A 24075-nucleotide genomic window follows, 5' to 3' on the forward strand; every position below is an offset into this window, starting at 1 on the left:
AGTTGGTATGCGTTTCGAAGTAATGCAGATCACACAGGCAAGTTTCAAAAACTTTCAGAAATAAATGCTTGACTGTGCACACTCGCGATCCCAGTGAGCCCTCTTATCCCACCCATGGGATAACAGAAATGTGTCCTGCCCGTCTGCCCATTGCACCCATATGCCAACCCGAAGATTGCATGGGCACTGAAAAATCGGCGTCGATTGGCGCCTCAAGGGCTTTAAGTAGCCCGTTAATTAATGGTGGGCACGCAGATATCACATGCCCACCCAGCGAAATATCACAATGGTGCGCAGTGACGTCGGGACGCTCGCCCAACGCCACTATGGGTCATTTTATGTGCGGATGTACGGGGCCCGCCCCCGCACGCCAAAGGGAAAACTCTGCCCATTGTATCACCATGTCTTTGGAATACCTGTCTAAGAATAAACATCGCTCAAGGTACTAAGTTTTACCAGTACTCTGAGAAAAATAAACACACTGTTTTCTAAACTTCACCTGGCTAAGTGTAATATTTCACTCCCTCTTTTGAAAACAAAATAGCCTGATTTATTTAAAAATGCATATGTCCTTTTACAGCTTACATTCCAAATTTACACACACACACCATTATTTTATAATAATTCCAAAACATTGTGAATTATTATATCTTCCTGACAAGGGGCCTAGATAGGATATACAGTAAAGATTTGTTTTCCTAACTGAGGGGTCAATTACCCAGGGGCATAGATTTAAAGTGATTGGTAGAAGGATTAGAGGAGATGTGAGGAAAAACTTTTTAATGCAGAGGATGGTGGGTGTCTGGAATTCATTGCCTAAATCCGTGGTTGTGGCTGAAATGCTCAACTCTCAAAAGATACTTGGATCTGCTTCTGAAGCACTGTAACCTGCAAGGCTATGGACCAGGTGCTGGAAAATGAGATTGAAATGAGTGGCTAGTTCCTTTTTTTTTTTATCTTTTTCTGGCTGGCCCAGACATGATGGGCTGAATGGCCTCTTTCTGCACCGTAACCTTTCTATGGTTCTATGTTGATGACCTAGCTTCAAGCCTTGAAAGAGATTAAACTATTCACATCCAATACTGGATTTCTCTAAAGCCTTCAACAAAGATCTTCATGGAAATCTCTGGTCCCCTTGATTCCATAGCAGTGAAATTGGAATATTATTAAATTGGATCTAGCATTTCCTAATCAACAGAAGACAAAGAGTAGTGTGTGATGAGGAATCATCCTCCCCTAGAGATGTCCTCTCTGGATCACTCCAGGGAACAGTATTGGGACCCTTAATTTTCCTAATATACAAAAATGACCTTCCCAACAAGTTAAAAAAAATAGGGTGTGACTACTTGCAGATAACTGGTCTACATGTCAGGGAAATCTCAAGATCACATCAATTCATTGCAAGATGTTCTTCTAGAATTGCAAAAATGGCTGGACCAATGAGAGATGGCATTCAATGACAAAAGAAAAAGCTAGCTCATGTCCATCACCAACAAAAATGATCCATCAGATAGCTTTAAGTTCAGTAATCAAATTCTCCAACAGGTAGTTGCACAACCATATCTGGAGGTTCATCTTAAAAATCTTCAATGGGATTCCACATTCAGCAGATAACATGCCTCACCCGCCCTATCTCTTGTAACCTCCTTCAGCCCTAGAACCCTCTTGTCTGTGCTCTTCTCATTGTGGTCTCTCGAGCTCTGATTTGAAATGCTCCATCATTGAGACCATGCCTTCAGCTGCCCAGGCGTTAAGCTCTATAATTCCCTCTCTACCTCATTTCCGTTTTTAAGGCATTCCTTAAAATCTCTTAGATCATCTTTAGATCATCTGCCCCAATATTTCATGTGCTTCTGTGACTTTTATAATGCTCCTGTGATGCATCTTGGGATGATTTATTACTTTAAAAGGTGCTATATAAATACAAGTTGTTGTTGAATGTATATGTCCTGTTTAGTCTGCCATTAGGGATCTGACATGAGGGGCAGGGTCATGACAGTAGCAGGTAGGTGGGCAGGATAGGCTGCTAAAAGACAGCAAAGTAAGTGAGTGCAGGCAGGGAAAACCTTGTACCACAAGCATGTACAGGAACTGAATTTCCCATGTTCTTTACAGGAAGGCAGTGAATCAGGTGGCACCAGTTGATCCAGTGAGGCAGACACTGAGCTTTGCCATCTGCTCAATGGGTACAGCAAAGCGCCAGGACTTGTGGGGGAGTCTAGAACTAGGGGGCACAGTTTCAAGATACGGGGTTCCAATTAAGACAGAGGTGAGGGGAAATGTCTTCTCTGAGGGTCATTAGTCTTTGGGATTCTCTTCCACAGAGTGGAGGCTGGGTCATTAAATACATTCAAGGCTGATTAAGGCAGATTTTTGACTGGCAAGGATAATGGGGGGGGCAAGCAAAAAGTGGAGTTAAGGCCATAATTGGACCAGCCTTAATCTTATTAAGTGGTGGAGCACACTCAAATTCTTATGTTACTTCTGTAGCATCAAAATTGCCTGTGAAAGTCACTATGGCCCTTCGGTTTTATACATAGACTGGTCCAATATCTAGCCAGTGGCATCTCTGTTTGCTGCCTTCAAGATCACAGATGCTCAGCGCTTGGAATTTATCACTGTCTCATTGGAGGCTGCCAAACAGAAGACTACACTCAGCTGGTCCTACATGCACCTATATAAAATTAAGCCTTTGTAACAAGAAGAGATTCCATCTCTTATCTTGGATATGTCCTTGAAAAGGAAAAGCTTGCAGAGTAATGGGAAAGAATAATGTAGTGGGGCTAATTAAAAAGCTGTTTCAAAGAACTGGCATAAGCACGATGGGCCACATGGTCTCCTTCTGTGCTGTATGATTCTATGGTGCCCATAGGTAACAAGTTGTGTCTGTGCCCATTACCCTGATAATTCTAGACCCTACATAATTCCTTTTCCATGAATCAGGCTGGCTGCTTGGGCAGAAGTGCCATCCGCTGAACAGTTGTCTCAAGTCCCCTCAGTGACCTGGCCACAGAAACTCTGCATGCACACAATGGTCAGAATCTTATGGTCTCAGAATATTTTCAGGCATTGAGACTATTTCCAGGTCCCAACCCCAGAGTTTTGAAGTGCGACAGCAGGGTGAACCATGTGGAGGAAGTTGTGCTACAGGTTAGCAAGGCCAAAAAAAAATGCTGAGCACTAGGCTTTTTTTCTAGAGAGACAGATATGAAAAGAAGGGAAGTTATGCTAAACCTGTATTGGACCTTGGTTAGATCACACTTGAAGTATAGTATGCAGTCTGGTCACCATATTATAAAAAAGATATAGAGATACTCGAAAACATTTACAAGGATGATACCAGAATTCCATGGGGATATATATCAGGAAAGGATTGACAACCGGTGAGAGCTCATTTTGCTAAGTCCACTGCACCAAAGGTGTTTCTGTGGCTGCAGACATAAATCCAGGATGGGGTGTTGCCTCCCTGGTGCCAGAGTCAAGGACATCACTGGACAGCTGCAAATTTCAGAGCACCCCAAGGTGGGGTGAGGAGTATGAATATCCAGTATCCATGGAATGGGTAGAAAGGAGGATGATTTGGGGAGCTAGGAAGGAAACTATCAAGCAGGAACAATTTCTGGATTACTCCCAGTGCCATGAGAATAGAGATCAAATGTCTGCCTGACAGGAGATTTGGCAAAGGAGGAAGGACTTCCTCCTAGGACATTGGTCCCAGCTCTATTGAAGTCTAAACCACCTCCCCCATAACTGATCCCAATGTCCTCACAGGATGGTTTGGTCATGCTATTGAGAAAGGTTTAATTAAATTAGGGGGGCGGGTGGGAACCAGGATGTAGTATTGAAGTTTAAACAAGGTCCACAAAGAATTGGAAGGGGCAGATAGCAGTAGAGTAAGAAGAGGTAAGCTATTAGGTAGGGTCAGACTAAGAGCAACTACAGTCAGACCCAATTCAGGTTTACAGTGCATATATGTAAATGCACATGTAAATGTTAAAGCGTAGTAATTAAGATTGGTGAACTGCAGGCACAAATTGCCACATGGGAAAATTATGTGGTGATAACAATGAACTGCTTCAAAGAGAGGCAGAACTGCATACTAAATATCCCTGGATACAAGGAGTGCAGGAAAGATAGGGGAGCAAAAAAAAAAAAGGGGTGGCAGCATTGATTAAGGAAAATGCTAATGTTGGAGAGGGGGGATATTTGGAGCAATCACTAACAGAACCTATTTGATTAAAGTTAAGAAATAAGAGGTTCCCTTAAACAAAAACAAAAATTGCTGGAAAAACTCAGCAGGTCTGACAGCATCTGTGGAGAGAAAGACAGTTAACGTTTTGAGTCCATATGACTCTTAAGTTGAAATGTTAACTCTGTCTTCCTCTACAGATGCTGTCAGACCTGCTGAGTTTTTCCAGCAATTTTTGCTTTTGTTTCAGATTTACAGCACCTGCAGTATTTTGCTTATATAAAAGGTTCCCTTACATGACTGGATGTTTTCTATAGGCCACCACTAGTGGGAAGGATAGAGAGGAGCACATTTGAAGCAAAATTAAGGATAAGAGCAAACCTGTCATGATAATGGGGATGGTCAATTATTCTAATATAAATTGGGATGACAATCTAGAGGAAGAGGAGTTTCGGAAGTGCATTAAAGAGAATTTTCTTGATCAGTACATCTCTGACCCAACAAAGAAAGTGGCATTGCTCCGATCTGGTTCTGGGGAATGAGGTGGTTCAAGTGTCAGTAGGGGACCAGAAAGAGAACAGTGGTCATAGTGTAATAAGGTTTAGGTTAACTATGGGAAAAAGAGCAATCTAGAGTAAAAATACTTAATTGGAGGAGGGCCAATTTCAGTGGATTGAGAATGGGTCAGTCCCAAATAAACTAAAATAACTGATTGGCAGACAAAAATGTAATGGAACAATAGGCTGCATTTAAAGAAGCTATGGTTTGGGTACAGTCAAGGTGCACGCCCACAAAGATGTAAAGAAAAGTATAGTAGCCAAAGACGGAGCTCCCCAGTTTGAGATAGAGAGTAAGATGAGGAAGAGAGAAATGGTGCATGTGACAGATATAGATGTTGATAATACTAGTGAGAGCCAGGCTGACTATAGAAAGTTCAGAAGGGTGGTGAAAAAGGAAATGAGAGTTAAAGAGAATGAGAAGAGAATGGCAACTAACTAAAGGAGAACGCTAACATCGTTTATAAACATTTACATTGTTAAAAAATATGGCAAGAGTAATGGTGCCAATTAGGGACTAAAAGGTTCTATGCATGGAGGCAGAGGGGCATGGCTAAAATACTAAATGTGTACTTTGCATCTGTCTTTACCAAGGATGAAGATGCCACCAAAATCATAACGAAAGAGAAGCTAGCTGAGACACTAGGTCAGCTAAAACATGATCAAGTGGAGATTACGGAAAGTCTAGCACTACATAAAATGCAGCAAATGCATGGGAACACCATCACATGCAAGTTCGCCTCCAAGCAGTACACCATCTGTTAGGATAGGAAATAGTTAATAGTCAACAAGTGATTCAGTTAGTAATTAGAGGTTATTGGGTGCATGTAAAGGGGAAAACAGTTAATAACCTGGAGATGGAGTTTTATGTGAGTTGGACTAAAGCTCTGTCTGGAAGCAGTAAAGACTTGTTTTCCTTCTCACCGCCTAACCACTGGACTTTTACAGGTTTAGCAGAGGAGGTTGCTGCTTATTAGTAAAAGATTGGAAACTAAGCTGTCTTTTCAAAAGACTGTATTTGGAGTTTAATTTACGAGTGGTTTGGAGCCACTTTGGAAAATGGCTGAATCAAAATGTAGAGTGACAGGATATGATTACCCACTGATGTTTTCTGAGCATCAGCCTGATGAGCAATGGAAGAATGAAGTAACCATGTGGACATGGGTTATGGACTTGCTAAAGAAAGAAACAAGGGATGGCCTTGGCACTTTCACTAACGTACGAAAGCAAAATAAGATGCAAAGTATTTCTGGAGTTACAGCCTGAACATTTAGACACAGATAAAGGTTTGGAGACACTATTAAATTTTATGGATAAAATTTATAAAAATAATGAATTAAGTGCTTACGAAACTTGGACAAATTTAGAAAGTTGGGGGATAGTTCCAAGGAAGAATGCATAGTGGAATTCAGTAGACTATATGTAGGATTGCAAAAAATTCTGTCTAGAAATTCTGCAGTCAGTGCTAGCATTTAAGCTATCAGATTGTGCTAAAGTATCAAATATGGACAGACTTTTGGTTTTGACAGAAGTTAAATTTGCAGAAAGACAAACTGCTAGAAAAGATGTCAGATGCTCTTAAAAATTTCCTCAGAAAGCATTCCATTCCAGCAGCGTTCATGGTGCAAATGGGCCATTCGGCGGTGAGATGGAAAGTGGAGAATACCATGTTAAAGGCATGGCGAGACAGACTAGGTACAGGACGTAAGCATCAGTATGAAAGAATTATAACTAGAAAAGATGAGGACAGAAACATCTTTGACAATTGTGATAGGCGAAAAGAATTCGGGACTTACAACAAAAGAATGAAACCCAGAAATGCCCACTAGGTGCGATTTAAAATACCATTATGCGATGAACTGTCCTAAACGGTGTAATGTGTTTGAAATTAAACATGAGATAGAAGACTCAGGAGATGATAATGGAGATATCAACAAAAGAGGTTATTGTATTAGTTACAAGAAGTTTCAGCTTGGGAGTTAATGGGCAGAATTTTCCTGTTGGCTTGCAGGTGTGGGCCCCACACGCCAACACGTAAGATGATGCGCGGTGACATCGGGCGTGCATCTATAAGTTCGGATGCGTGCCTGCTATCAGTTAACAGGCCAGTTAAGGCCGTTGAGGCAGCAACTGAATTTGATTCTTCGCAGCTTGTGCGATCTTCAGAATGTCGCACAGCGCAACGGGCAGGTGGGTAGGAGACGTTTGTATAAACCTCATCCACGGGTGGGATAAGAGGATTGAGTGGGGTCATGAATGTGATCTTTCAGGTATTTAAGTGTAAAAGTTACAGTTACTTGCCTGTGTGAGCAGTAATACTTAAACTCATACCAGTTGCTAGGACAGGAGTAAAAGCCTTGGTCAGGTCTCTATAGTAAAGATGATATTTGGGGCCTGCAGCTTTCAGCAAGCCTTCCCCAAGCCTGGGAATAGGAGTTGTGCTCTCTACTGGAGGCACCTCCTTTGAGGAGGAAGGGAAAGGAGGCCAGGAGTCCACTTTCAGCCTCCAGGGGAGCCACCTTTGGGAGGACAGGCGCAGGCACAAGGGGCGCAGGACCAACAGGAAGTCCAAGGTGGAAGGGACCACAGAAGATGCCAATATCCTGCTGCCAGGGTATGCAGGCAGCAAAGCAGCTACCTCAATATGTCTGAGGTGCAGTGCCAAAGGAGGCTCCATCTCTCAAGGGAGACAGTCACCTCCATCTGTCAGATGATAGGCCCTGAGATCTCTGCAAACTGTGAGGGTGGGCACCCCATGCCAGAGGCTCTAAAGGCCACAGTTGCCCTCCAGTTCTATGCCTCCAGCTCTTTCCAGGGGTCAGTGGGTGATCTCTGCGGTGTCTCCCAATCAGCTGTCCACACTTATGTTAAGCAGGTGACAGATGCTCTGTTCAGGTGTGCATTGACTTTCATCCACTACCGCTGCGACAAGGCAAGCCAGACAGAGTGAGCCAGAGGCTTTGCAGCGATTGCTGGGTTCCCCTGCGTCCAGGGTGCAATAGACTGCACACATGTGGCCATCAAGGTGCCAGAGGGTGAGCCCGATGCCTTTGTCAAAAGGAAGGGCTTCCACTCCATGAACGTGCAGATAGTGTGTGATTACAGGATGCAGATTCTACAAGTCTGTGCAAGGTACCCAGGCAGCTCGCATTATACCTACATCCTCAGACACTCCCAGGTGCCGAGGCTCTTCAGTGCTCCAGCCCGGCTGGATGGATGGCTGCTGGGTGACAAAGGATATCCCCTCAGAAGGTGGCTCATGATGCCTCTCTGCCATCCAAGAACAGAGGCTGAGAAGTGGTACAATAGGAGCCACGCCTCCACAAGGGCTGTGGTGGAGAGAACCATTGGTCTTCTCAAGATGTGCTTCCAATGCCTGGACCGCTCGGGAGGCACTCCAGTACCCCCCAGATCGTGTGTCATTGATTGTGGTTGCATGTTGCGCTCTCCACAATCTGGCGCTGGAAAGGGGGCGATGCTGTGGACGAAGAAGATGTAGATGCAGTTGCTGCTGTTGCACACGATGAGTCCAGCAGTGATTCCAAGGATGAGCACACACAGGAGAATGCTGAGGGGGTAGACGCTGACCCAGGCATACTCAAGGGAGTCAGGCTAGCTGGAGGATCATTGGGTTAAAGCCTCCTGGGTATCCCTAACACAGGTGGACCTTCAACACACGCCAAGGCTGCAGACTCCACACTCGATACCCGAGTGTAAAATCAGCCTGGAAACTAATGTTAACTAAGGCCCTTGTTAATAAAGCTCAATGTCCAAAAACTCATTCATAACATCATGGCTTCCAATCCACTTGCACAAGTAGGGAATCACCCTGAGGCATGGAAACATATCAAAATTTATTGAGTGAACAAATGTAACTTACTAAAGCAAAAAGAAGTGTTGCACACCACATCAAGTCGTCAATGAACTACTATGGGCCAACATAAAAGCACCAGTGAAAAACCTATGGTACGCCTAAGATGTGTTAAATTTATGCTTACAGGTGCTACATCTGAGTGCTGTCCCCTCGCTGCCACTGGCATCGGCATCTGAGACAGCCTGCTCACTGTGCTGTCCTGTTGGCCTCAATGACCTTGGAGGGCATCCTCTGGCCCATGAAGCCTATGCTGGCCCTGCCTGGGAGAGAGTGGCCAGCTCCACAGCTGGCTTCTCCCCAGTCGCCACAGCCTCATCAGATGCCATGGTCACTGGCAGAGGGGCGGAGGAGCTGCTGCCCTCATCTGGAGCACCCTGAGAAGAGCCCGCAGAGATGACAGGTAGTTGTTGCGCCGACGCGAGGTCGCTTTGGACCTCCTTGCTCACCATAGATGGATGGGCACTGAGCTGGGATACTTGGTGCCCAAACCATCTCCCTCACTAGTACTGACCAGCTGAGGCCAATGCCACTTTGAGGGCTTGCTGGTCTGAGTGCAACCCCAGGAGGCCCTGATTGTTCTCCTGGAGGAGCCTCTCCACGAGAGTCGCTACTGTCTCCATGGAGGAAGCATGGCGCTCAGCTATGAGGCTCTTTGCATCAATGATGCTCCACGTGAACTCTTCCAGCACGGGCACCAAGCCACGCATAGCCTCATGTATCTCCACCAGTTCATCCCACACATCATGCTGCACTTCCAGCATTCGCTGCCTTACGGACGACTCCAGAGGCACATCATCTGCCACCAACCTAGCAAGTACCTTGTCTCCAGCAGTCTTCCGACTGACAGCATCCTGGGCACTCTCTGTCTCTGCCTATACCTCAAGTGAGTGTGGTGTCCTCACAACTGTGCCCCAGGACACTAGCCGAGTATCTAATTCCCTACTAGGTGCTTGTATCTGCGCTGGTGCCTGTCTGGCTGAGATAGTGAAACACAGGTGAGTGGATTTGCTCTGGGGCTTCGTGGATGAGAGGTGGGCCTTCTGCTCCGGTGATGCTGAAAGGAAGAAAAAGGACATTTGAATAGTTACAGTGCAGACAACGTCAACTTGCATGCTGCTATCACAGATCGTTATGCGCTCATCCTTCCATAATCATTGGTAAACCCATGTTGCTAACTTCAATCACTGAGCATTCAGCAGTGCCACGGATGCTGAGACACACATGGTGACCTGAGTGCTCGGCAAACACAGCTCCCCATGGCACCCCAGCCTCACGGCCACCAGTGGATCTAGGGGCATGGTATCTCTCGAGATCCATGGCCTATTGCTCGTAAGCAATTAGGATGGCCAACTGTGCCTGGCCTCCGCCAGTCTGCATTCATTCAGAGGCATTTTGCCCTATCTTCTCCTGAAAAGGAGAAGAGCATCTATTAGTCCAGCCTGTACCTGGATTCCTATCACATCCCTGCCACCCCAGCCAGAGTGGGACATTGCAGGACTCCAGTTCTTCATTACCCTGCAGCTGCCGCATGCTCACCCAAACAAACCAGGGCTGACCCTCCCGCACCCCAACCCCCACCCCTTGCCCAAATGCTGCCTCCTTCACATGTGGCACAACAAGGTGTCACTTTGCTAAGCAAGGAGGCGCAAGCACGTGGAGCACAAAGGCCAGCAGATGGGTTGGTGCCCCGCTACCTGGAAACTCCCCTCCCAACATGTTAGCACTCTGACTTTGACATGCTTCCCAGTTCCAGCACTCTGCCTAGGTGCAGACCCTTGACTTTCAACCCCATTCTATATTCTGGGTGTCAGTGTCACACATGCTGTGGATGCAGAACCCATCCTAGCTCAACCGTCTCAGGCTGAACTGGGCATAGGAAAAGGCTGCTGGCACACCCAGCAATGGATATATGCCATGAAGGATTCAATTCTGTTACTGTACTCAGTTGCCAGGAGGTGGGGGCTGTTTGTGGAGGAAGGGTGACGACTGCTGCATTAAGTGATGTCTGCCAACATGGGGCTCACCCTTCCCAAGTGCAAGAGGTCATTGAATCTTTTATGGCACTGGACCCATGTGCATCACACCACATCATGGGAGCTCACACTCTCAGCCACCTCCTCCTACCCACATTTGGTGAGGTGGGGAGGCCTCTGCCTCCCATCCCCCGGAAGCAGGACTTCCCACCGTGCTGCCACCTCTTCCAGGAGGGCAGCTAGGCACTCATCTGAAATCTGAGTGGCACACTGCCCTGCTGGCCTACCCTCCAGGCTTGCGTGCTGCACAGTAGCCCTCTGCTGTGCTCTTCTGCTGGCCATTGTGAGCAGCCTTGCAAAGGCAGCCAGGTCTTCATTTAAACAGGCTGCCGGGTTGCCATAGGGGGCCACTGGGAAGATGGGGGAAAAGGGTGACGGTTGCATTAAGCACTTGAGGCAACATGGTACTTATCCTTCCTGAGCGCAGGAGGTCGTTGAATCTTTTGCAGCACTGGGCCCATGTGTGCCACACCACATCGTAGGAGTGATAACTCTCGGCCACCTCCTCCCACGCATATTTGGTCAGGTGGGGAAGCCTCTGCCTCCCATCCTTTGGAAGGAGGGCCTCCCACAGTGCTACCACCTCCTCCAGGAGGGCACTTAGCCACTCATTGGAAAAACGAGCGGCATACTGCCCCGATGGCCCACCCTCCTGACTTGCTTCAGGCACATTGACTCTCTGATGTGCTCTTCTCCCAATCATTGTGAGCAGCCTTGCAAAGGCTGCCAGGTCTTCATTTAAAACAGGTTACCGGGCTGCCATTGGACCCGGTGGTCTGGGCGCGCCCACCACCCCTCCGCCCCCTCCCACCATCCATGAGAGTTGTGAAGTACACTGGCCTTAATTGGCCCGCCCGTGTAAAATGGCAGCCCACTCCCGCACAGCCCACCCAACATGGGGAAAATTCTCCCCAATGTGTTGGTTGTAGAGACCTTCAATTGTGTGGCGTAAGATATGAAGTGAGATTAAAAACGTTACTCAGGGATTCACGGCCTAATTCCAGGGAGCAGAGTCGGAGGGTGGAGTTCCAGAGAGGTCAGTACAAAAACCTTATCTTGGGGATTCGCGGACATTGGGTCTTAAGAAGAAAAAAAATTTAAGTGGTGTCACAGTAAATCTGTGACCTGATTGGCTGGTAGAGAATCTACACTGAATTTGAAATTAAAACATTGTTAAACTAATTGAACCAAATAAATTAATCACTTAATTAATAAGGAGACAGTATCTAGACCAGAATCAGGGGATTACTGTTCTTAAAATTTAGCATTTATAGTAGAAATCTAGCCCTAGGGAATGTATAGTTAATAAGGAGTCAATGAGCAGTTATTAGATTTAAATTAATTTATCAAATAGTTCTAGAAATGGCAGTTGCTGGGGTGAAGTGCTTCACCTGTGGGATGTAGGAAATCTGTGTCGCTTCAAGTGTCCTGGACAACTACATCTGCAGGAAGTGTACCCAATTGCAGCTCCTCACAGACTGCATGGATCAGTTGGAACAGCAGTTGGATGCACTTAGGAGCATTCAGGTGGTGGAAATTGTCATTGACAGGAGTTTTGGAGATGTGGTCACACCCAAGGTACAGACAGATAGACGGGTGACCGCTACAAGGGGTAGGCGGTCAGTGCAGAAATCCCCTGTGGCTGTCCTCCTCTCTAACAAGTATACCATTTTAGATACTGTGGGGGGGAGGGGAATGGCCTGTCAGGGGAAAACAACAGCAGTAGCCAGAGCAGTGGCACCACGGCAGTCTCTGTCATTCAGCAGGGGGAGTCAAAGCACAGAAGAACAATTGTCATAGGGGACTCTATAGTCAGGGGCTCAGATAGGCGCTTCTGTGGTCTCGAAAGGTACATCAGAATGGTATGTTTCCTCCCTGGTGCCAGGGTCCAGGATGTGTCTGATCGGGTACGGACTTTCTGAAGGGGGAGGGAGAACAGCCAGAGGTCATGGTACACATTGGCACTAACGACATAGGCAGGAAGAGTGATGAGGTTCTGCAGCGGGAGTTCAGGGAGTTAGGCAGAAAGTTAAAAAACAGGACCTCTAGGGTTGTAATCTCAGGATTACTCTCTGTACCGTCTGCCAGTGAGGCTAGAAATAGGAAGATAGTGCAGCTGAACACGTGGCTGAACAGATGGTGTAGGAGGGAGGGTTTCTGATATCTGGATCAGTGGGATCTCTTCCGGGCAGGTGGGACCTGTACAAGAAGGACGGGTTGCATCTAAACTGCAGGGCCACCAATATCCTGGTTGTGAAGTTTGCTAGTGTCACTCTGGAGGGTTTAAACTAGTATGGCAGGGGGGTGGGAACTAGAGCAATAGGTCAGCAGGTGAAATAAATGACTGGGAACCAGTGAATGTGGCCAGTAGGACTAAGAGGAAGGGCAGGCAGGGAGAAATTACTGAACACAGTGGGACTGGGGGTCTGAAATGCATTTGTTTCAATGCGAGAAGTATAACAGGCAAGGCAGATGAGCTTAGAGCTTGGATTAGTACTTGGGACTATGATGTTATTGCTATTGCAGAGACTTGGTTGAAGTATGAACAGGATTGGCAGATAAACGTTCCAGGATTTAGATGCTTCAGGCAGGATAGAGGGATGTAGAAGAGGCAGGGGAGTTGCACTTCTGGTTAAGGGGAATATCACAGCTGTACGACAGGAGGACACCTCGGTGGGCTCATGCAGCGAGGCAATATGGGTAGAGCTCTGGAATAGGAAGGGTGCAGTCACAATGTTGGGGGTTTACTATAGGTCTCCCAATTGCTGGTGGGAGATTGAGGAACAGTTACGTAGGCAGATTTTGGAAAGATGTAAAATCAATAGGGTTGTTGTGGTGGGTGATTTCAACTTTCCCTATATTGACTGGGAATCACTTAGTGCCAGGGGTTTGGATGGTGCAGAATTTGTAAGGTGCATCCGGGAGGGCTTCCTGAGACAACTTATAGATAGTCCAACTAGGGAAGGGGCAACACTGGACCTGGTATTAGGGAATGAACCCGGCCAGGTGGTCCAAGTTTCAGTAGGGGAGCATTTTGGGAAGAGTGACTATAATTCAGTAAGTTTCAAGGTACTGGTGGATAAGGGTAACAGGAGTCCTTGGGTTAAGGTGCTTAATTGGGGGAAGTCTAATTATAACAATGTTAGACAGGAACTGAGGAATCTAGACTGTAGGCAGACGTTTGAGGGCAAATCAACAACTGACATGTGGGTGGGCTTTCAAACGTCAGTTGATAAGAATTCAGGACCGGCATGTTCCTGCTGGGATGAAGGATAAGCATGGCAAGTTTCAGAAACCTTGGATAACGAAGGATATTGTGAGATTAGTCAAAAAGAAAAAAGGAAGCATTCATAAGTGCTATAAGGCTAGGAACTGATGAAGCCCGTGGAGAATATAAATAAAGTAGGAAGAAACTTAAGCAAGGCGTCAGGAGGGCTAAAAGGGGTCATGAAAAGTCACTGGCAACCAGGATTAAGGAAAATTCCAAGGCCTTTTATACATATGTAAAAAGCAAGAGGGGGACTAGGGAAAGGGTGGGCCCACTCGGACAGAGGTGGGAAATTGTGTGTGGAGCCAGAAGAAATGGGAGAGATACTAAATGAGTACTTCTCATCAGTATTCACCAAAGAGAAGGACTTAGCGGTCAATTTGTCTAGGGAAGAGTATGTAGATAGCCTGGATCATGTTGAGATCAAAAAAGAAGTGTTAAGCATCTTGAAGAATATTAAGGTGGATAAGTCCCCAGGGCCAGATGGGATCTACCCCAGAGTACTGAGGGAGGCAAGGGAGGAGATTGCTGGGGCCTTGACAGAAACCTTTGTTTCCTCACTGGCTACGGGTGAGGTCCCAGAGGACTGGAGAATGGCCAATGTTGTTCCATTGTTTAAGAGTAGCAGGGATAATCCAGGAAATTACAGACCGGTGAGCCTTACGTCAGTGGTAGGGAAATTATTGGAGAAGATTCTTTGTGACAGGACTTACTACCATTTGGAAGCAAATGGGCGTATTATTGAGAAGCAGCATGGTTTTATGAAGGGGAGGTCGTGTCTCACTAACTTGATCGAGTTTTTCAAGGAAGTGACAAAGATGATCGACGATGGAAGAGCAGTGGATGTTATCTACATGGATTTCAGCAAGGCCTTTGACAAGGTCCCTCATGGCAGACTGGTACAGAAGATAAAGTCACACAGGATCAGAGGTGAGCTGGCAAGATGGATACAGAATTGGCTTGGTCATAGAAGACAGAGTAGCAGTGGAAGGAAGCTTTTCTGAATGGAGAGCTGTGACGAGTGGAGTTCCACAGGGATCCACAGTGCTGGGACCTTTGCTGTTTGTAGTATACATAAATGATTTGGAGGAAAATGTAACTGGGCTAATTAGTAAGTTTGCAGATGACACTAAGGTTGGAGGAGTTGCAGCTAGTGAAGAGGATTGTAAGAGGATACAACGGGATATAGATCAGTTGGAGACTTGGGCGGAGAAATGGCAAATGGAGTTTAATCCGGACAAATGCAAGGAATTGCATTTTGGAAGGTCTAATACAGGTAGGAATTATACAGTAAATGGCAGAACCCTTAAGTGCATCGACGGGCAGAGGGATCTGGGTGTACAGGTCCACAGGTCACTGAAAGTGGCAACACAGGTGGATAAGGTAGTCAGGAAAGCATATGGCATGCTTACCTTCATCGGCAGGGATATTGAGTATAAAAGCTGGGAAGTCATGCTGCAGCTGTATAGAACCTTGGTTAGGCCACACTGGAATATTGCATGCAATTCTAGTCACTACATTACCAAAAGGATATGGAGGCATTGAAGAGGGTGCAGAGGAGGTTACCAGGATACTGCCTGGTCTGGAGGTTATTAGCTATGAGGAGAGGTTGGAGAAACTCAGATTGTTCTCACTAGAGCGACAGAGATTGAGGGGCGACTTGATAGCAGTTTACAAAATTATGAGTGGCATGGACAGAGTAGATAGTCAGAAGCTTTTTCCCAGGGTGGAAGAGTCAAATACTAGGGGACATAGATTTAAGGTGAGAGGAGAAAACTTTACAGATGTGCGGGGCAAGTTTTTTTACGCAGAGGGTACAGGGTGTCTGGAATTTGCTGCCAGAGATGGTGGTGGAAGCAGGTAAGATAGTGGCGTTTAAGAGGCAGCTTGACAAATATATGAATAGGATGGGAATAGAGGAATACGGACCCCGGAAGTGCAAAACGTTTTAGTTGACGGGGAATATGATCGGCACAGGCTTGAATGGCCAAAGGGCCTGTTCCTGTGTTGTACTTTGTTCTTTGGATATGCACATCTACAGTGTGCGCAATAGACTGGCTAAAATACTACCTGGACTCCTTTAGTAAGGAGGATCGGACCAAGGTTAAGAAATTTGAGACTCTGGTTTCAGATTTGGGGATGATATCACACTGAACTCTTTTTAAAAAGGTAGTGATTCCCTTTAAGATAGCCAGAGTCAATCATTCTATCAGCACAGACGTTGTATCCAGCGAAATACTGTTACTATTGAGCAAGCCAGCGATTGAAAAAACTCAAATGAAGCTGGACATGAAAAAAGACAAGGCCATTGTGTAAATTGTAAACCCACAGGTTTTCCAAATACAATCTGGTCACAATTTTATAGTATTCTTTTAATGAAACCTAACTTTTCTACTCAGGAAATGCTATTAGTATCAAGGGATAGGAATCTAGAGGGAACAAAAGCCAATTGCATGAAAATTACATCGGCAGTTTGTCCATCCTTCTTCCCAATGGTTAAAAATTTTGCTAAACGATGCAGTAATAAGGGATGAAGGGGTACACTAAACTTAGAGGAGATAAGCGATAGTTATGATGTGCAACTAGTACATAAGGACACAATCGCAGCCCAGAATGAGTCTACCCTTAGGTGAGGGATTTCAATGAAGTCATGGCTATGAGTTTAAAGGTTTGGGATAAAGAAAAAGTCTTCATTTTACATTTTGTAGATTTTGGCAACTTGGTTAAGCAGTCGATAATAATACATATTAAAGAAAATAACTGTCGATAAGGTAATAGAATTTTGGATAGGGACTGGACTGGGGCCACCGACAAAATTATAGGGAGTCCCTGTTGGAGACTCACTTTGGTTCTGAACCATACTTTGAATGTAACAGGAATGAGTGACTATGACAATAAATGTGTTAAAACAATTTTATTGAATATTGAATAATGATATGACAATTATAATTAATAATATAAATTAAGTGAAGGGAAAGAAGCTACTTTATCGAAAGGAGAAAACATTTTATATATCATGAGGAAAGAAAGAAAGAAAGACATATTTTTCTTAAGCACAAAGAATAACCCCAATCTGGTCTTTTCCACAATAGCATCCAAAACTGGTGCATACATTACCAAGTCAGAGTAACCTAAGGGTGGGCATTATGGTCATTCATTCCGTTCCTGGCCCTTCCTTCCATTTTCAGTGGTAATTATTCCACTGCAGCAGCGCGTTCTCGAAGCATCTTCAAGCTAAATTTCTGGCTCTATTCCAGCCTTGAGGCCTGGTACTTTCCCAAAACAAGTCCCAGTTCATCAATTCTCCACACAGTCACTGCAAGGCCGACTTCATGATATCCAATTTGCTTATGCATCTTTTGATGGTGTCTTCCCATCTGTCATTCTTCAAATTGTTATGTCCATCCATCAAACATCATCTTCTGATGACTGTACTAGGTGACCACCATATAATTACCCATCGCCCCAGCCTGAAGTCTAAGTGTCACTGAATGCAGTAAGAAAAAGGATAAACAAGACAACTTATTTTAGTATTCTAGCTTGAAAAGTGGACAACAAAGATGGAGTCTAAATACCAGATGTGCATGGCCAATGTGACAAAAACAAGGCCTGGGAAGACAGATCACTACAGATCGTGCTTTGATTAATCAATAATAATCATTGCTGGGTTAAGGCCAATGTCTACCAAGCAAGCTTTAATGCAAAATATTCACTATAGGCTTAAAATCAGAAATAAAATGCAAAAATAAAAAATTGCAAAAGTTAGTGGCTGCTGGCCTCAAACCTAAAAAATTCCTCACTGACAATTGGCGGGGTGGGTGGTGAGAGAAGGGGAGATTTGGTAATGATGAATTTAGGGATGTGAGAAAATATGAATATAATGGCAGCAGAAAGCCCTGTTAGCAATGAGGTGTGTGAAAGGATTCACATGGTGATAGATGAGTTGCTTTGTAAAATTTTGGCAGATCAACCAAGCTGTAAATTAACATCTGCCCTAGCGTGGGATGTCTATGCCAAGAATTAACTGCAGAAGGTTGGGGCCTGTAGTCCATATCAGTTGGTTTTTGGTGAGAATCCAAAAATTCTTTCAGTTATGAGTGACCATCCCCCAGCTTGGGAGGTAACTGCAATTAGTTCCAGTTTCTGAGCTTTCGAAAACACTGCACTCGGGCAGAAGGGCATTCAACAAAGTCAAAGTTTCAGAAAGAATTCGGTGAGCCTTAAGACACAATGTACGGCCGTCAGAAACTATTTTCAATCAGGGAGACATGGTGTACGATAAAAGAGGACTCGGAGTGGAAAAACCGAGGAAAGGTAGTCATTTTACAGCATTGGAAACGCTCAAGATTTAATAGGTGTAATGACTGACACTTTAACATCAGTTCCACTGAATAGGGGGTCACGTGATTTGATCAACTAATGTGCAGCTGGAGTGGGGGAATAAATTCTAGGGGAGGCGTTTCATAGGAAATGGTTGTATGGTGGAGTAATGCTAGATACAAATAGCCACAGAATCTCTCATGTAAATAAAGTTTGTTTTGTTTAACTAAGCCACCTCCTGGTGCTGTTTCTACATTTGGTGATGAGGATAAACTATCCTGGCACTGTCCCCTGCCTACATCTGAGTGTATCATGTTTAATCGACGTCTGTGAATAGGAAATTACATTACTCACTGAGATACCTTTTTACGGCCAGGTAGACCCATTCAATTCCCCTGCAGAGGAACGGGGTCACTACGTTGAGTGCCTTAGATTCTACTTTCAGGCCAATGAAATAAAGGACGAGGGGAAGCGCAACGTGATCCTCCTGAGTGTCTGTGGAGGCCAGACTGACAGTCTAGTCTGCAGCCTTACCTCTCCAAGTGCACCTGACTCCAAATCATTCAGTGAGACAGAATCTATTTGAGGATAATTTCCAACTGAAATCTTCAGTCATAACGCAACGTTTTAAATTTAATTCATGAGTCAGAGCCCCGGGGATTCTATCATGACAGACATAACGAAACTCAAACAACTACCAGAGCATTGCAATTTTGGGACAACCCTCAGTGATCTGCGGTGGCGTTGATTAGTCTGTGGTCTGTGTAACGATGCTATGCAACATTGGGTGTTAGTGGAAGTTGATCTTGACTTCAAAGTGTGATTGAGCTCACTATGGAAAGTGCTGAGGCAGATGCATTGGAACTGCAGGGCGCGCAAAGTGGCGCCGTACACCAATTAAGGCGGGAACCGGCAGCCAGCCGTGGTGCCAAATCAGCCAAAGCCACTGGAAAAAGGGAAGCAGTTCCAGTAAACTACAGAACTAAAAGATATAGATTCCTAAGGTCCAACTTTATCAATGTGGGAGTAACCACACTTCTCAATCTTGTCCATTTAAGGAGACAGAGGCAATATTATGGATAAAAAGGACACCTGAGACGACAATGCAGGGCTAAGTCCAGGCAGCCGAATAGCCAATCCAACAAGATGTTACAAGTACATAGTGTGGAAGGCCCTGGTACCTGTAAGTCTGATATTTACTCTCTTTTCAACCACAAGGGTGTTAAGCCAGAGCCAATCACCATAACACCCTATGTAACTGGGAAGCCTCTAAATATGGAAGTAGATACAGGTGTATCAGTCACTGATGGGTGAGCACACATTCCAGTATGAGAGAGGGGGTGCCTAGCCTTTAAATTTAGAGAGCACTTCAACCAACCTGAAAACATACACCAGAGAAGAAGTAAAGCTGAAGGGCACCACCATTGTACCTGTAAGCTACGGACTGCAGTCTGCCCAGCTACCTATTGTAGTAGGAATGGGTGAAGGATCAAGCCTCTGGGCTGTGGCTGGGTCAAGAAAATAAAGTTAAATTGGGCTGTCGTATTCCAGGTGAGGACAGGGGTTCTGTCATATTTTCAATTCTGACAATATCCTCCTGGACGAGGTAAGCAAAGTTAAGGGCTTTCAAGCCAAAATCTAGATGAACCCGGAAGCCACCCCTCGATTTTTCAGAGATAGACTAGTACCATATGCCCTGCATGAGAAAGTGGAGGCAGAACTAAAAAGGTTAGAAGAACTGGATATTACCCAGCTGGCTCAGTTATCAGGGTGAGCTGCACCTATTGTCCCCATCGTGAAGCCCGACAAGACTATCTGCATTTGCAGTGATTAAAAGCAAACATCAATCGGGCCACAAAGCTGGACAAGTATCCTCTTCCACAAATCGAAGATCTTTATGCAAAACTGGCCGGGAACCAGTCATATACCAAACTGGACGTGAGTCATGCCTACCATCCGCTTGAGCTGGATGACATTTCCTGAGGATATGTCACGATAAACACCCACAGAGCTTTTTCAGTACATGCCCACCTTTTGGTGTCTCGCATGTGCAATATTCCAACACACAATGGAAAGCCTACTACAGGGGTTGCCACAGGTTGTGGTATACCTCGATGATGTACTCATCACTGGGGCCATAGAGGCTGAACATCTGGCTAATTTAGAAGGGGTGTTAAAAAGATTTCAGAGGCTGGAGTCTACCTCAAGAAAGAAAAGTGCACTTTTCAAGCCAAGGAGGTGACTTACCTGGGACACAGCGTGAATGCTTGAGGATTACACCCTGTCAAGGAGAAAGTCAAGGCCAAAAAAGCGCCTTCCCCCATGAACTTGTCTGAACTTAAATTGTTTCTAGGAATAGTCAATTATTATGGGTGGTTTTTGCCAAAACTATCCACTGTGCTGACCCCCTTACACACCCTACTAAAAATGCACCACTGCTGGTTTTGGGGAACTCCTCAGGAAATGGTTTTCAACAAGGTGAAGCTGCAGTCTTCAAGCTTACCTGTACACTTCAACCCATCGAAGGAACTAATACTGATGCCTATCCGTATGGCATTGGGGCAGCGTTGTCCCACGAGTTGGCTGATGGCTCAGAAAGGCTGATAAGATCAGCAGCTGAAAGAGGCTATTCACAAATTGAAAAAGAGAGGCCTATAAATAGTTTTTAGCGTCAGAAAGTTCCATCAATATCCACATGGGAGACACTTCACTGTTGTTTCAGACCACAGCAGCTGTTGGGCCTTTTTGGAGAAGGACAAGGCTATTCCACCAATAACCTCTGAGGATTCAGAGGTGGGCATTGATCCTGGTCATATATGAATATACCTTGAAACACTAACCAGGGGTACATATTGCGAATGCAGATGCTCTGAATTGCCTGCCCTTGAGAGAAAGTATTACATGTACACCTATTCCTCAGCTAGGGATGGGTAATAAATGCTGGCCCAGCCAGCGAAGCCACAACCCATGAATGAATTTTTTTTAAAAAATGACTTTAAACATTTTAGATACGCTACCAGTCTGTGCGAAATAAATCAAAACCTGGACCAGTGGGGATTCACTGTTATCCGCAGTGTGAGATAAAATCCTTACAGGATGGGGAAATGAGGCAGTTTCCAAGGACGTGAAACCCTACTCCATCCGTAAACATGATCTTAGCTGTTAAGACGGTATCATGCGATGGGGAGCATGAGTGGTCAATCCTGTGCCGGGCCAGGAGCTATTCCTGATGGAACTACAGGATAGCAACCCTGGTATCTCAAAAGTGAAAATGCGAGCCAGGACATGTATGGTGGCTTGGATTCAATATTGAAAACCTAGTAAGGCACTGCCAACAGTGCCAGTCACAGCTCCACTTCACTCTTGGGAATGGCCTAGCCTGCCATGGGTCACAATCAATGTTGATTTTGTAGGACCGTTTACAGGTACAATGGGCAAGATTTTTAGGTCGGTGTGCAGGCGCGATTGGTGAACCAGGGAACAGAATCTCAGCCTTTCCTGGTGTGACCATTATAGTGACAGCCAGTTTAAAATAAAACAATGGATTCAATACCCGAGTAGAGCTGTGCATGAAATATATAATACCATGAACGTGGTTTTCAATCAAAGGAGCATAAACAATGAAGAGTGGGTAAGAGGACAGATAAACCAGAAGTGTGAACAAGTAAAATCTAAAAGGGGCAAAGATCCATATGATCCAGCCTCCATGTGTATGTCCATTGCACCCCCATGGAGCTACATGGGACAGCCACAGTATTGATCCCCACCCCCATCAGACTCTCTCAGCTCCAGGGTATTTTAATTGTGGTTCGAAAGGACATTGGCTAAATGGCCTAACTGGGGGATCTAGCTAGCCTCATGAGAAGGGCTTGATAAGAAGAGGGACCAATGAGCTGGGCTGTTTGCAGAGAGAGAATGAGGAATTTAAACAATATGAGGGAATCTGGGCAGGTGGGATATCTGGTGATTGCCCAGTCAATCATCAAGAGGGAAATGGAACCAATCATTGACAAATTTAAGTCCACAGGAATATAAAATAAACTGTCAAAGGGTCCAAATAGCAAAATGCAGACTGGAAGGTTGAAGGACATGAAACAGTTAACCCTGACAGAGGGAATGAGCTAATTGACTCATGATTGATTTAGAGAGCAATAGAAACTGGACAATGATACAGGTTAACTATAATTAAGAATTGTGAGCAGTGCCTGCCGAGAATGAAAGGAACATTTACATCTGAAGATATGAGCTAAACACTCCTCATTGTGGGAGGGAATCATATTATTCTTCTGTCATGCAAACAGGAGAATTGTTTATCCCCTGCAGTTCTACATAGCTCAGGACAGTGAAAGGACCAGGGTAAAGAGGTGTGAAGAGCCAGACAATCCAACGGAATACGAATGTAATCTATACTAGAAGCCCAGGTGTGTGATATTGTGACTTGAACATTATATAATAAAAAAAGGGAAAACACAATCATGGTTACTGCATCAGGAGAAGGATATGGATCTGTCACTTGCCAATGCCGGCCTACAAACAATACCGGTAACAATCAGCCGTGTGGGGGCTTATACTGTGGTTTTATGGGTTCAAGAAACAAGCAAATTCAAGGCTGAGCTGAATCCTGTTTGCAGCATGAATTTTTTCCTTGTAATCTGGGATCCAAGAACCACAGTAAGGAGGAAGGGAACAGTTATCTCTAACAGGGTCTATATTAACCAGCCGAAACTGTATTAAGGCCCTGTACCTAAGGGGCAAGTAGACAGTCTAAAGGTTATCACGCTGGATAATGCCAATGAATGGTGGCCACATGATAAACAAGTAGCCATTACTGATATGTCCCAAAGTATGTCCCAAAGACTGTCTCCTTCAGTCCGGCCAAAACGGGATCTGTATCAAGGCCAGAAGAAACAGCAAACAGAACGATAAATAACCAGATACTGCATTTGACCAGGGTATGACAAGAATTGTGGTGTATGCGTGAGATAATGCGTGAGTTGTGTACGTGGAAGCTGACCGCAATCATGGTTGATGAGAAGGAAGCGCAGGTTTCCAAGAAGGATGCCAGGAAAGCACAGAAAAAGTTGCCCACAAAGGGCAGCAAGAGGAAAATCTCCTAAATGAGCTTGTTTCATATGTGTCACCCAGCAGTGGACTAAGGGCTGGTGCCAGAGTGACCCTCAAGATGAGGGGAATAAAAATCATATGGCAAGAAGAGGGAAATCAAGGAACGACCGAGTTGATGGTGGAACTGCCGCTGGGAGGTAGCAGGCCCTGGTTACATGGGAATTGAATCATTAGCAGGTTGGAGAGGAGGATATGGGGTTAGATTAAAATGCATTTGGAATCATAATGAACAGCGGTGGGGATCCGATGGCAGTGGTTTCAAGACTAACTTGGCATGTTTGCCTCTCCTGTAGGGGCCATCGGGGTGCCCTATAAAAGGGGAAATATCCTGACAATCAGATGGAAAGAATGGCCTGGGACTAATTCAAATAGTAAACTGGCCCCAGTTATGGAATAGACACAATGGTCACATGCATTGTAACTAAGTGACAACGGTGCTTATGTCAGCTCTCATGAGGTGTCAGGGGCCATTGGCAAACCAGGTTTTCCCTCGTTGGGCAGGCTCAGTGAGAGCGGTAGGGAAGCTGCCAGTGATCGGGCCCAGATTGCAATTTCACACAGGCCGGCCTACCCAACGTGAAATGCATGCAGCAGCGCTGCCTGTTTGGAGGGGGCAGGGCCGAGAGCACCAGTTTGTGCATGCGTGCAGGGTCACGCTGGAAAAGCTCCGAGGCACAAAACTGCCTCGGAGATGAAGAGCTGTGAAAATT

This window comes from Carcharodon carcharias, chromosome 6 (genome assembly GCF_017639515.1).
Source record: "Carcharodon carcharias isolate sCarCar2 chromosome 6, sCarCar2.pri, whole genome shotgun sequence".
Lineage (NCBI taxonomy): Eukaryota > Metazoa > Chordata > Chondrichthyes > Lamniformes > Lamnidae > Carcharodon > Carcharodon carcharias.